The sequence below is a fragment of the Harpia harpyja genome, chromosome W, assembly GCF_026419915.1.
Source record: "Harpia harpyja isolate bHarHar1 chromosome W, bHarHar1 primary haplotype, whole genome shotgun sequence".
Classification (NCBI taxonomy): domain Eukaryota; kingdom Metazoa; phylum Chordata; class Aves; order Accipitriformes; family Accipitridae; genus Harpia; species Harpia harpyja.
Window position 1 is genome coordinate 15,410,631 of NC_068968.1, and position 12,454 is coordinate 15,423,084.

Below are 12,454 nucleotides of genomic sequence, written 5' to 3' on the forward strand. Positions count from 1 at the left end.
AATAGAGGTTAAAAGAGACTGGCGAGGGAAAGGAAGGAAAAGTGACTGGCGAGGGGAAAGAGGGAAAAGAGAGGGCTGACTGGAAATAGGGAAAAGAGAGATTTCATAGAAAAGAGGAAAGCCAGGGAACAGAGAGGCGCGAGAGAAACCAGGGGAAAGAGACTGGCGAGGGAAAAGAGGGATAACAGAGTTGACGAAAAACAGGGAAAGGAGATAGGCGAGTGAAAGTGGAAAAATTAGACCTAGAGGGAAGAGAGGTAAAAGAGAGAGGGGAGGGCAACGAGGGACAACAGAGAATTGAGGAATGAGAGGGGAAAGAGGGAGTCGGGTGAAAGTGGGAAGAATTGGACACCGAGGGAAGAGAGGTAACAGAGACTGGCGAGGAAAAGGAGGGAAAGGTGACTGGCGAGGGAAAACTTGGAAAAGAGAGAGTTGAGAAAAAACAAGGACAAGACAGTTAATGGAAAAGACGGAGGCGAGTGAAACTGGGAAGTATTAGACACCGAGGGAAGAGAGGTAACAGAGACCTGCGAGGGAAAGGGGGGAAAAGTGACTGTCGAGGGGAAAAGAGGGAAAAGAGAGGGTTGAGGGAAAGCAGGGGAAAAGATACAGGCGAGGGAAAACAAGGACAAGAGAGAGTTAATGGAAAAGAGGGAGGCGAGTGAAAGTGGGAAGAATTAGACACCAAGAGAAGAGACGTAAAAGATACAGGCGAGGGAATACAAGGACAAGAGAGAGTTAATGGAAAAGAGGGAGGCGAGTGAAAGTGGGAAGAATTAGACACCAAGAGAAGAGACGTAAAAGAGACTGGCGAGGGAAAGAGAGAGGCGAGATAAACCAGGGGAAAGAGACTGGCGAGGGAAAGTGGGAAGTATTAGACACCGACGGAAGAGAGATAACAGAGACTGGCGAGGGATACGTGGGGAAAGTGACAGTCGAGGGAAAACTTGGAAAAGAGAGAGTTGAGAAAAAACAAGGACAAGAGAGTTAATGGAAAAGAGGGAGGCGAGTGAAACTGGGAAGTATTAGACAGCGAGGGAAGAGAGATAACAGAGACTGGCGAGGGAAAGGGGGGAAAAGTGACTGTCGAGGGGAAAGAGGGAAAAGAGAGGGTTGAGGGAAAGCAGGGGAAAGAGACTATGGAGGGAAAGCAGAGGGAAAGAGACAGGCGAGGGAAAACAAGGACAAGAGAGAGTTAATGGAAAAGAGGGAGGCGAGTGCAAGTGGGAAGACTTAGACACCAAAGGAAGAGACGTAAAAGAGACTGGCGAGGGAAAGAGAGAGGCGAGATAAACCAGGGAAAAGACACTGGCGAGGGGGGAAGAGGGAAAAGAGAGAGTTGACTGGAAATAGGGGAACGAGAGAGTTCATGGAAAAGAGGGAGTGGAGTGTAAGTGGGAAAATTAGACACGGAGGGAATAGAGGTTAAAAGAGACTGGCAAGGGAAAGGAAGGAAAAGTGACTGGCGAGGGGAAAGAGGGAAAAGAGAGGGCTGACTGAAAATAGGGAAAAGAGAGATTTCATAGAAAAGAGGAAAGCCAGGGAACAGAGAGAGGCGAGATAAACCAGGGGAAAGAGACTGGCGAGGGAAAAGAGGGATAACAGAGTTGACGAATAACAGGGAAAAGAGACTGGCGAGGGAAAGTGGGAAGTATTAGACACCGACGGAAGAGAGATAACAGAGACTGGCGAGGGATACGGGGGGAAAGTGACAGTCGAGGGAAAACTTGGAAAAGAGAGGGTTGAGAAAAAACAAGGACAAGAGAGTTAATGGAAAAGAGGGAGGCGAGTGAAACTGGGAAGTATTAGACACCGAGGGAAGAGAGATAACAGAGACTGGCGAGGGAAAGGGGGGAAAAGTGACTGTCGAGGGGAAAGAGGGAAAAGAGAGGGTTGAGGGAAAGCAGGGGAAAGAGACTATGGAGGGAAAGCAGAGGGAAAGAGACAGGCGAGGGAAAACAAGGACAAGAGAGAGTTAATGGAAAAGAGGGAGGCGAGTGCAAGTGGGAAGAATTAGACACCAAGGGAAGAGACATAAAAGTGACTGGCGAGGGAAAGAGAGAGGCGAGATAAACCAGGGGAAAGACACTGGCGAGGGGGGAAGAGGGAAGAGAGAGAGTTGACTGGAAATAGGGGAAAGAGAGTTCATGGAAAAGAGGGAGTGGAGTGTAAGTGGGAAGAATTAGACACGGAGGGAATAGAGGTTAAAAGAGACTGGCGAGGGGAAAGAGGGAAAAGAGAGGGCTGACTGGAAATAGGGAAAAGAGAGATTTCATAGAAAAGAGGAAAGCCAGGGAACAGAGAGAGGCGAGAGAAACCAGGGGAAAGAGACTGGCTAGGGAAAAGAGGGATAACAGAGTTGACGAATAACAGGGGAAAGAGAGAGGCGTGTGAAAGTGGAAAAATTAGACCTAGAGGGAAGAGAGGTAAAAGAGAGAGGGGAGGGCAACGAGGGGACACAGAGAATTGAGGAATGAGAGGGGAAAGAGGGAGTCGGGTGAAAGTGGGAAGAATTGGACACCGAGGGAAGAGAGGTAACAGAGACTGGCGAGGAAAAGGAGGGAAAGGTGACTGGCGAGGGAAAACTTGGAAAAGAGAGAGAGTTTGAGAAAAAAACAAGGACAAGAGAGTTAATGGAAAAGATGGAGGCGAGTGAAACTGGGAAGTATTAGACACCGAGGGAAGAGAGATAACAGAGACTGGCGAGGGAAAGGGGGGAAAAGTGACTGTCGAGGGAAAAGAGAGGGTTGAGGGAAAGCAGAGGGAAAGAGACAGGCGATGGAAAACAAGGACAAGAGAGAGTTAATAGAAAAAAGAGGGAGGCGAGTGCAAGTGGGAAGAATTAGGACACCGAGGGAAGAGAGATAACAGAGACTTCCGAGGGAAAACAAGGACAAGAGAGAGTTAATGGAAAAGAGGGAGGCGAGTGCAAGTGGGAAGAATTAGACACCAAGGGAAGAGACGTAAAAGAGACTGGCGAGGGAAAGAGAGAGGCGAGATAAACCAGGGGAAAGAGACTGGCGAGGGGGGAAGAGGGAAAAGAGAGAGTTGACTGGAAATAGGGGAACGAGAGAGTTCATGGAAAAGAGGGAGTGGAGTGTAAGTGGGAAAATTAGACACGGAGGGAATAGAGGTTAAAAGAGAGTGGCGAGGGAAAGGAAGGAAAAGTGACTGGCGAGGGGAAAGAGGGAAAAGAGAGGGCTGACTGAAAATAGGGAAAAGAGAGATTTCATAGAAAAGAGGAAAGCCAGGGAACAGAGAGAGGCGAGATAAACCAGGGGAAAGAGACTGGCGAGGGAAAAGAGGGATAAAAGAGTTGACGAATAACAGGGAAAAGAGACTGGCGGAGGAAAGTGGGAAGTATTAGACACCGACGGAAGAGAGATAACAGAGACTGGCGAGGGAAAGGGGGGAAAAGTGCCTGTCGAGGGAAAACTTGGAAAAGAGAGGGTTGAGGGAAAGCAGGGGAAAAGAGACAGGCGAGGGAAAACAAGGACAAGAGAGAGTTCATGGAAAAGAGAGAGGCGAGGGAAAGTGGGAAGTATTAGACACCCGAGGGAAGAGAGATAACAGAGACTGGCGAGGGATACGGGGGGAAAGTGACAGTCGAGGGAAAACTTGGAAAAGAGAGGGTTGAGAAAAAACAAGGACAAGAGAGTTCATGGAAAAGAGGGAGGCGAGTGAAACTGGAAGTATTAGACACCGAGGGAAGAGAGATAACAGAGACTGGCGAGGGAAAGGGGGGAAAAGTGACTGTCGAGGGGAAAGAGGGAAAAGAGAGGGTTGAGGGAAAGCAGGGGAAAGAGACTATGGAGGGAAAGCAGAGGGAAAGAGACAGGCGAGGGAAAACAAGGACTAGAGAGAGTTAATGGAAAAGAGGGAGGCGAGTGCAAGTGGGGAAGACTTAGACACCAAGGGAAGAGGACGTAAAAGAGACTGGCGAGGGAAAGAGAGAGGCGAGATAAACCAGGGGAAAGACACTGGCGAGGGGGGAAGAGGGAAAAGAGAGAGTTGACTGGAAATAGGGGAACGAGAGAGTTCATGGAAAAAGAGGGAGTGGAGTGTAAGTGGGAAAATTAGACACGGAGGGAAGAGACGTAAAAGAGACTGGCGAGGGAAAGGAAGGAAAAGTGACTGGCGAGGGGAAAGAGGGAAAAGAGAGGGCTGACTGGAAATAGGGAAAAGAGAGATTTCATAGAAAAGAGGAAAGCCAGGGAACAGAGAGAGGCGAGAGAAACCAGGGGAAAGAGACTGGCGAGGGAAAAGAGGGATAACAGAGTTGACGAAAAACAGGGAAAGGAGAGAGGCGAGTGAAAGTGGAAAAATTAGACCTAGAGGAAAGAGAGGTAAAAGAGAGAGGGGAGGGCAACGAGGGACAACAGAGAATTGAGGAATGAGAGGGGAAAGAGGGAGTCGGGTGAAAGTGGGAAGAATTAGACACCGAGAGAAGAGACATAACAGAGACTGGCGAGGGAAACGGGGGGAAAGTGACAGTCGAGGGAAAACTTGGAAAAGAGAGAGTTGAGAAAAAAACAAGGACAGAGAGTTAATGGAAAAGACGGAGGCGAGTGAAACTGGGAAGTATTAGACACCGAGGGAAGAGAGATAACAGAGACTGCCGAGGGAAAGGGGGGAAAACTGACTGTCGAGGGGAAAGAGGGAAAAGAGAGGGTTGAGGGAAAGCAGGGGAAAGAGACTGACGCAGGGAAATCAGAGGGAAAGAGGCGAGGGAAAACAAGGACAAGAGAGAGTTAATGGAAAAGAGGGAGGCGAGTGAAAGTGGGAAGACTTAGACACCAAGGGAAGAGACGTAAAAGAGACTGGCGAGGGAAAGAGAGAGGCGAGATAAACCAGGGAAAAGAGACTGGCGAGGGGGGAAGAGGGAAGAGAGAGATTTGACTGGAAATAGGGGAACGAGAGAGTTCATGGAAAAGAGGGAGTGGAGTGTAACTGGGAAAAATTAGACACGGAGGGAATAGAGGTTAAAAGAGACTGGCGAGGGAAAACAAGGACAAGAGAGAGTTAATGGAAAAGAGGGAGGCGAGTGCAAGTGGGAAGAATTAGACACCAAGGGAAGAGACGTAAAAGAGACTGGCGAGGGAAAGAGAGAGGCGAGATAAACCAGGGGAAAGAGACTGGCGAGGGAAAAGAGGGAAAAGAGAGGGCTGACTGGAAATAGGGAAAAGAGAGATTTCATAGAAAAGAGGAAAGCCAGGGAACAGAGAGAGGCGAGAGAAACCAGGGGAAAGAGACTGGCAAGGGAAAAGAGGGATAACAGAGTTGACGAATAACAGGGAAAAGAGAGAGGCGAGGAAAGTGGGAAGTATTAGACACCGAGGGAAGCGAGATAACAGAGACTGGCGAGGGAAAGGGGGGAAAAGTGCCTGTCGAAGGAAAAATTGGAAAAGAGAGGGTTGAGGGAAAGCAGGGGAAAAGAGACAGGCGAGGGAAAAACAAGGACAAGAGAGAGTTCATGGAAAAGAGAGAGGCGAGGGAAAGTGGGAAGTATTAGAAACCGAGGGAAGAGAGATAACAGAGACTGGCGAGGGAAAGGGGGGAAAAGTGACTGTCGAGGGGAAAGAGGGAAAAGAGAGGGTTGAGGGAAAGCAGGGGAAAGAGACTATGGAGGGAAAGCAGAGGGAAAGAGACAGGCGAGGGAAAACAAGGACAAGAGAAGAGTTAATGGAAAAGAGGGAGGCGATGAAAGTGGGAAGAATTAGACACCAAGGGATGAGACATAAAAGTGACTGGCGAGGGAAAGAGAGAGGCGAGATAAACCAGGGGAAAGACACTGGCGAGGGGGGAAGAGGGAAGAGAGAGAGTTGACTGGAAATAGGGGAAAGAGAGAGTTCATGGAAAAGAGGAAAGCCAGGGAACAGAGAGAGGCGAGAGAAACCAGGGGAAAGAGACTGGCGAGGGAAAAGAGGGATAACAGAGTTGACGAAAAAGAGGGAAAGGAGAGAGGCGAGTGAAAGTGGAAAAATTAGACCTAGAGGGAAGAGAGGTAAAAGAGAGAGGGGAGGGCAACGAGGGACAACAGAGAATTGAGGAATGAGAGGGGAAAGAGGGGAGGTCGGGTGAAAGTGGGAAGAATTGGACACCGAGGGAAGAGAGGTAACAGAGACTGGCGAGGAAAAGGAGGGAAAGGTGACTGGCGAGGGAAAATTTGGAAAAGAGAGAGTTGAGAAAAAAACAGGACAAGACAGTTAATGGAAAAGAGGGAGGCGAGTGAAACTGGGAAGTATTAGACACCGAGGGAAGAGAGATAACAGAGACTGCCGAGGGAAAGGGGGAAAAGTGCCTGTCGAGGGAAAACTTGGAAAAGAGAGGGTTGAGGGAAAGCAGGGGAAAAGAGACAGCGAGGGAAAACAAGGACAAGAGAGAGTTCATGGAAAAGAGGGAGGCGAGTGAAAGTGGGAAGAATTAGACACCAAGGGATGAGACATAAAAGTGAACTGGCGAGGGAAAGAGAAAGGCGAGATAAACCAGGGGAAAGACACTCGCGAGGGGGGAAGAGGGAAGAGAGAGAGTTGACTGGAAATAGGGGAAAGAGAGAGTTCATGGAAAAGAGGGAGTGGAGTGTAAGTGGGAAGAATTAGACATGGAGGGAAATAGAGGTTAAAAGAGACTGGCGAGGGAAAGGAAGGAAAAGTGACTGGCGAGGGGAAAGAGGGAAAAGAGAGGGCTGACTGGAAATAGGGAAAAGAGAGATTTCATAGAAAAGAGGAAAGCCAGGGAACAGAGACAGGCGAGAGAAACCAGGGGAAAGAGACTGGCGAGGGAAAAGAGAGATAACAGAGTTGACGAATAACAGGGAAAAGAGAGAGGCGAGGGAAAGTGGGAAGTATTAGACACCGCCGGAAGAGAGATAACAGAGACTGGCGAGGGATACGGGGGGAAAGTGACAGTCGAGGGAAAACTTGGAAAAGAGAGAGTTGAGAAAAAACAAGGACAAGAGAGTTAATGGAAAAGAGGGAGGCGAGTGAAACTGGGAATTATTAGACACCGAGGGAAGAGAGATAACAGAGACTGGCGAGGGAAAGGGGGGAAAAGTGCCTGTCGAAGGAAAAATTGGAAAAGAGAGGGTTGAGGGAAAGCAGGGGAAAAGAGACAGGCGAGGGAAAACAAGGACAAGAGAGAGTTCATGGAAAAGAGAGAGGCGAGGGAAAGTGGGAAGTATTAGAAACCGAGGGGAAGAGAGATAACAGAGGACTGGCGAGGGAAAGGGGGGAAAAGTGACTGTCGAGGGGAAAGAGGGAAAAGAGAGGGTTGAGGGAAAGCAGGGGAAAGAGACTATGGAGGGAAAGCAGAGGGAAAGAGACAGGCGAGGGAAAACAAGGACAAGAGAGAGTTAATGGAAAAGAGGGAGGCGAGTGCAAGTGGGAAGAATTAGACACCAAGGGAAGAGACATAAAAGTGACTGGCGAGGGAAAGAGAGAGGCGAGATAAACCAGGGGAAAGACACTGGCGAGGGGGGAAGAGGGAAGAGAGAGAGTTGACTGGAAATAGGGGAAAGAGAGAGTTCATGGAAAAGAGGGAGTGGAGTGTAAGTGGGAAGAATTAGACACGGAGGGAATAGAGGTTAAAAGAGACTGGCGAGGGGAAAGAGGGAAAAGAGAGGGCTGACTGGAAATAGGGAAAAGAGAGATTTCATAGAAAAGAGGAAAGCCAGGGAACAGAGAGAGGCGAGAGAAACCCAGGGGAAAGAGACTGGCTAGGGAAAAGAGGGATAACAGAGTTGACGAATAACAGGGGAAAGAGAGAGGCGTGTGAAAGTGGAAAAATTAGACCTAGAGGGAAGAGAGGTAAAAGAGAGAGGGGAGGGCAACGAGGGACAACAGAGAATTGAGGAATGAGAGGGGAAAGAGGGAGTCGGGTGAAAGTGGGAAGAATTAGACACCGAGGGAAGAGACATAGAGACTGGCGAGGGAAACGGGGGAAAAGTGACAGTCGAGGGAAAACTTGGAAAAGAGAGAGTTGAGAAAAAAACAAGGACAAGAGAGTTAATGGAAAAGATGGAGGCGAGTGAAACTGGGAAGTATTAGACACCGAGGGAAGAGAGATAACAGAGACTGGCGAGGGAAAGGGGGGAAAAGTGACTGTCGAGGGAAAAGAGAGGGTTGAGGGAAAGCAGAGGGAAAGAGACAGGCGAGGGAAAACAAGGACAAGAGAGAGTTAATAGAAAAAAGAGGGAGGCGAGTGCAAGTGGGAAGAATTAGACACCGAGGGAAGAGAGATAACAGAGACTTCCGAGGGAAAACAAGGACAAGAGAGAGTTAATGGAAAAGAGGGAGGCGAGTGCAAGTGGGAAGAATTAGACACCAAGGGAAGAGACGTAAAAGAGACTGGCGAGGGAAAGAGAGAGGCGAGATAAACCAGGGGGAAAGAGACTGGCGAGGGGGGAAGAGGGAAAAGAGAGAGTTTGACTGGAAATAGGGGAACGAGAGAGTTCATGGAAAAGAGGGAGTGGAGTGTAAGTGGGAAAATTAGACACGGAGGGAATAGAGGTTAAAAGAGAGTGGCGAGGGAAAGGAAGGAAAAGTGACTGGCGAGGGGAAAGAGGGAAAAGAGAGGGCTGACTGAAAATAGGGAAAAGAGAGATTTCATAGAAAAGAGGAAAGCCAGGGAACAGAGAGAGGCGAGATAAACCAGGGGAAAGAGACTGGCGAGGGAAAAGAGGGATAACAGAGTTGACGAATAACAGGGAAAAGAGAGAGGCGAGGGAAAGTGGAAAAATTAGACCTAGATGGAAGAGAGGTAAAAGAGAGAGGGGAGGGCAACGAGGGACAACAGAGAATTGAGGAATGAGAGGGGACAGAGGGAGTCGGGGTGAAAGTGGGAAGAATTTGACACCGAGGGAAGAGAGGTAACAGAGACTGGCGAGGGAAAGAGAGAGGCGAGATAAACCAGGGGAAAGAGACTGGCGAGGGGGGAAGAGGGAAAAGAGAGGGTTGATTGGAAATAGGGAAAAGAGAGATTTCATAGAAAAGAGGAAAGCCAGGGAACAGAGAGAGGCGAGAGAAACCAGGGGAAAGAGACTGGCGAGGGAAAAGAGGGATATAACAGGGAAAAGAGAGAGGCGAGGGAAAGTGGAAAAATTAGACCTAGAGGGAAGAGAGGTAAAAGAGAGAGGGGAGGGCAACGAGGGACAACAGAGAATTGAGGAATGAGAGGGGAAAGAGGGAGTCGGGTGAAAGTGGGAAGAATTGGACACCGAGGGAAGAGAGGTAACAGAGACTGGCGAGGAAAAGGAGGGAAAGGTGACTGGCGAGGGAAAAGTTGGAAAAGAGAGAGTCATGGCAAAGCAGGGGAAAAGAGACAGGCGAGGGAAAACAAGGACAAGAGAGAGTTCATGGAAAAGAGAGAGGCGAGGGAAAGTGGGAAGTATTAGACACCGAGGGAAGAGAGATAACAGAGACTGGCGAGGGAAAGGGGGAAAAGAGAGGGTTGAGGGAAAGCAGGGGAAAGAGACTATGGAGGGAAAGCAGAGGGAAAGAGACAGGCGAGGGAAAACAAGGACAAGAGAGAGTTAATGGAAAAGAGGGAGGCGAGTGAAAGTGGGAAGAATTAGACACCAAGGGATGAGACATAAAAGTGACTGGCGAGGGAAAGAGAGAGGCGAGATAAACCAGGGGAAAGACACTGGCGAGGGGGGAAGAGGGAAGAGAGAGAGTTGACTGGAAATAGGGGAAAGAGAGAGTTCATGGAAAAGAGGAAAGCCAGGGAACAGAGAGAGGCGAGAGAAACCAGGGGAAAGAGACTGGCGAGGGAAAAGAGGGATAACAGAGTTGACGACAAAGAGGGAAAGGAGAGAGGCGAGTGAAAGTGGAAAAATTAGACCTAGAGGGAAGAGAGGTAAAAGAGAGAGGGGAGGGCAACGAGGGACAACAGAGAATTGAGGAATGAGAGGGGAAAGAGGGAGTCGGGTGAAAGTGGGAAGAATTGGACACCGAGGGAAGAGAGGTAACAGAGACTGGCGAGGAAAAGGAGGGAAAGGTGACTGGCGAGGGAAAATTTGGAAAAGAGAGAGTTGAGAAAAAACAAGGACAAGACAGTTAATGGAAAAGAGGGAGGCGAGTGAAACTGGGAAGTATTAGACACCGAGGGAAGAGAGATAACAGAGACTGCCGAGGGAAAGGGGGGAAAAGTGCCTGTCGAGGGAAAACTTGGAAAAGAGAGGGTTGAGGGAAAGCAGGGGAAAAGAGACAGGCGAGGGAAAACAAGGACAAGAGAGAGTTCATGGAAAAGAGGGAGGCGAGTGAAAGTGGGAAGAATTAGACACCAAGGGATGAGACATAAAAGTGAACTGCCGAGGGAAAGAGAAAGGCGAGATAAACCAGGGGAAAGACACTCGCGAGGGGGGAAGAGGGAAGAGAGAGAGTTGACTGGAAATAGGGGAAAGAGAGAGTTCATGGCAAAGAGGGAGTGGAGTGTAAGTGGGAAGAATTAGACACGGAGGGAATAGAGGTTAAAAGAGACTGGCGAGGGAAAGGAAGGAAAAGTGACTGGCGAGGGGAAAGAGGGAAAAGAGAGGGCTGACTGGAAATAGGGAAAAGAGAGATTTCATAGAAAAGAGGAAAGCCAGGGAACAGAGAGGCGCGAGAGAAACCAGGGGAAAGAGACTGGCGAGGGAAAAGAGGGATAACAGAGTTGACGAATAACAGGGAAAAGAGACTGGCGAGGGAAAGTGGGAAGTATTAGACACCGACGGAAGAGAGATAACAGAGACTGGCGAGGGATACGGGGGGAAAGTGACAGTCGAGGGAAAACTTGGAAAAGAGAGGGTTGAGAAAAAACAAGGACAAGAGAGTTAATGGAAAAGAGGGAGGCGAGTGAAACTGGGAAGTATTAGACACCGAGGGAAGAGAGATAACAGAGACTGGCGAGGGAAAGGGGGGAAAAGTGACTGTCGAGGGGAAAGAGGGAAAAGAGAGGGTTGAGGGAAAGCAGGGGAAAGAGACTATGGAGGGAAAGCAGAGGGAAAGAGACAGGCGAGGGAAAACAAGGACAAGAGAGAGTTAATGGAAAAGAGGGAGGCGAGTGCAAGTGGGAAGAATTAGACACCAAGGGAAGAGACATAAAAGTGACTGGCGAGGGAAAGAGAGAGGCGAGATAAACCAGGGGAAAGACACTGGCGAGGGGGGAAGAGGGAAGAGAGAGAGTTGACTGGAAATAGGGGAAAGAGAGTTCATGGAAAAGAGGGAGTGGAGTGTAAGTGGGAAGAATTAGACACGGAGGGAATAGAGGTTAAAAGAGACTGGCGAGGGGAAAGAGGGAAAAGAGAGGGCTGACTGGAAATAGGGAAAAGAGAGATTTCATAGAAAAGAGGAAAGCCAGGGAACAGAGAGAGGCGAGAGAAACCAGGGGAAAGAGACTGGCTAGGGAAAAGAGGGATAACAGAGTTGACGAATAACAGGGGAAAGAGAGAGGCGTGTGAAAGTGGAAAAATTAGACCTAGAGGGAAGAGAGGTAAAAGAGAGAGGGGAGGGCAACGAGGGACAACAGAGAATTGAGGAATGAGAGGGGAAAGAGGGAGTCGGGTGAAAGTGGGAAGAATTGGACACCGAGGGAAGAGAGGTAACAGAGACTGGCGAGGAAAAGGAGGGAAAGGTGACTGGCGAGGGAAAACTTGGAAAAGAGAGAGTTGAGAAAAAAACAAGGACAAGAGAGTTAATGGAAAAGATGGAGGCGAGTGAAACTGGGAAGTATTAGACACCGAGGGAAGAGAGATAACAGAGACTGGCGAGGGAAAGGGGGGAAAAGTGACTGTCGAGGGAAAAGAGAGGGTTGAGGGAAAGCAGAGGGAAAGAGACAGGCGATGGAAAACAAGGACAAGAGAGAGTTAATAGAAAAAAGAGGGAGGCGAGTGCAAGTGGGAAGAATTAGACACCGAGGGAAGAGAGATAACAGAGACTTCCGAGGGAAAACAAGGACAAGAGAGAGTTAATGGAAAAGAGGGAGGCGAGTGCAAGTGGGAAGAATTAGACACCAAGGGAAGAGACGTAAAAGAGACTGGCGAGGGAAAGAGAGAGGCGAGATAAACCAGGGGAAAGAGACTGGCGAGGGGGGAAGAGGGAAAAGAGAGAGTTGACTGGAAATAGGGGAACGAGAGAGTTCATGGAAAAGAGGGAGTGGAGTGTAAGTGGGAAAATTAGACACGGAGGGAATAGAGGTTAAAAGAGAGTGGCGAGGGAAAGGAAGGAAAAGTGACTGGCGAGGGGAAAGAGGGAAAAGAGAGGGCTGACTGAAAATAGGGAAAAGAGAGATTTCATAGAAAAGAGGAAAGCCAGGGAACAGAGAGAGGCGAGATAAACCAGGGGAAAGAGACTGGCGAGGGAAAAGAGGGATAAAAGAGTTGACGAATAACAGGGAAAAGAGACTGGCGAGGGAAAGTGGGAAGTATTAGACACCGACGGAAGAGAGATAACAGAGACTGGCGAGGGAAAGGGGGGAA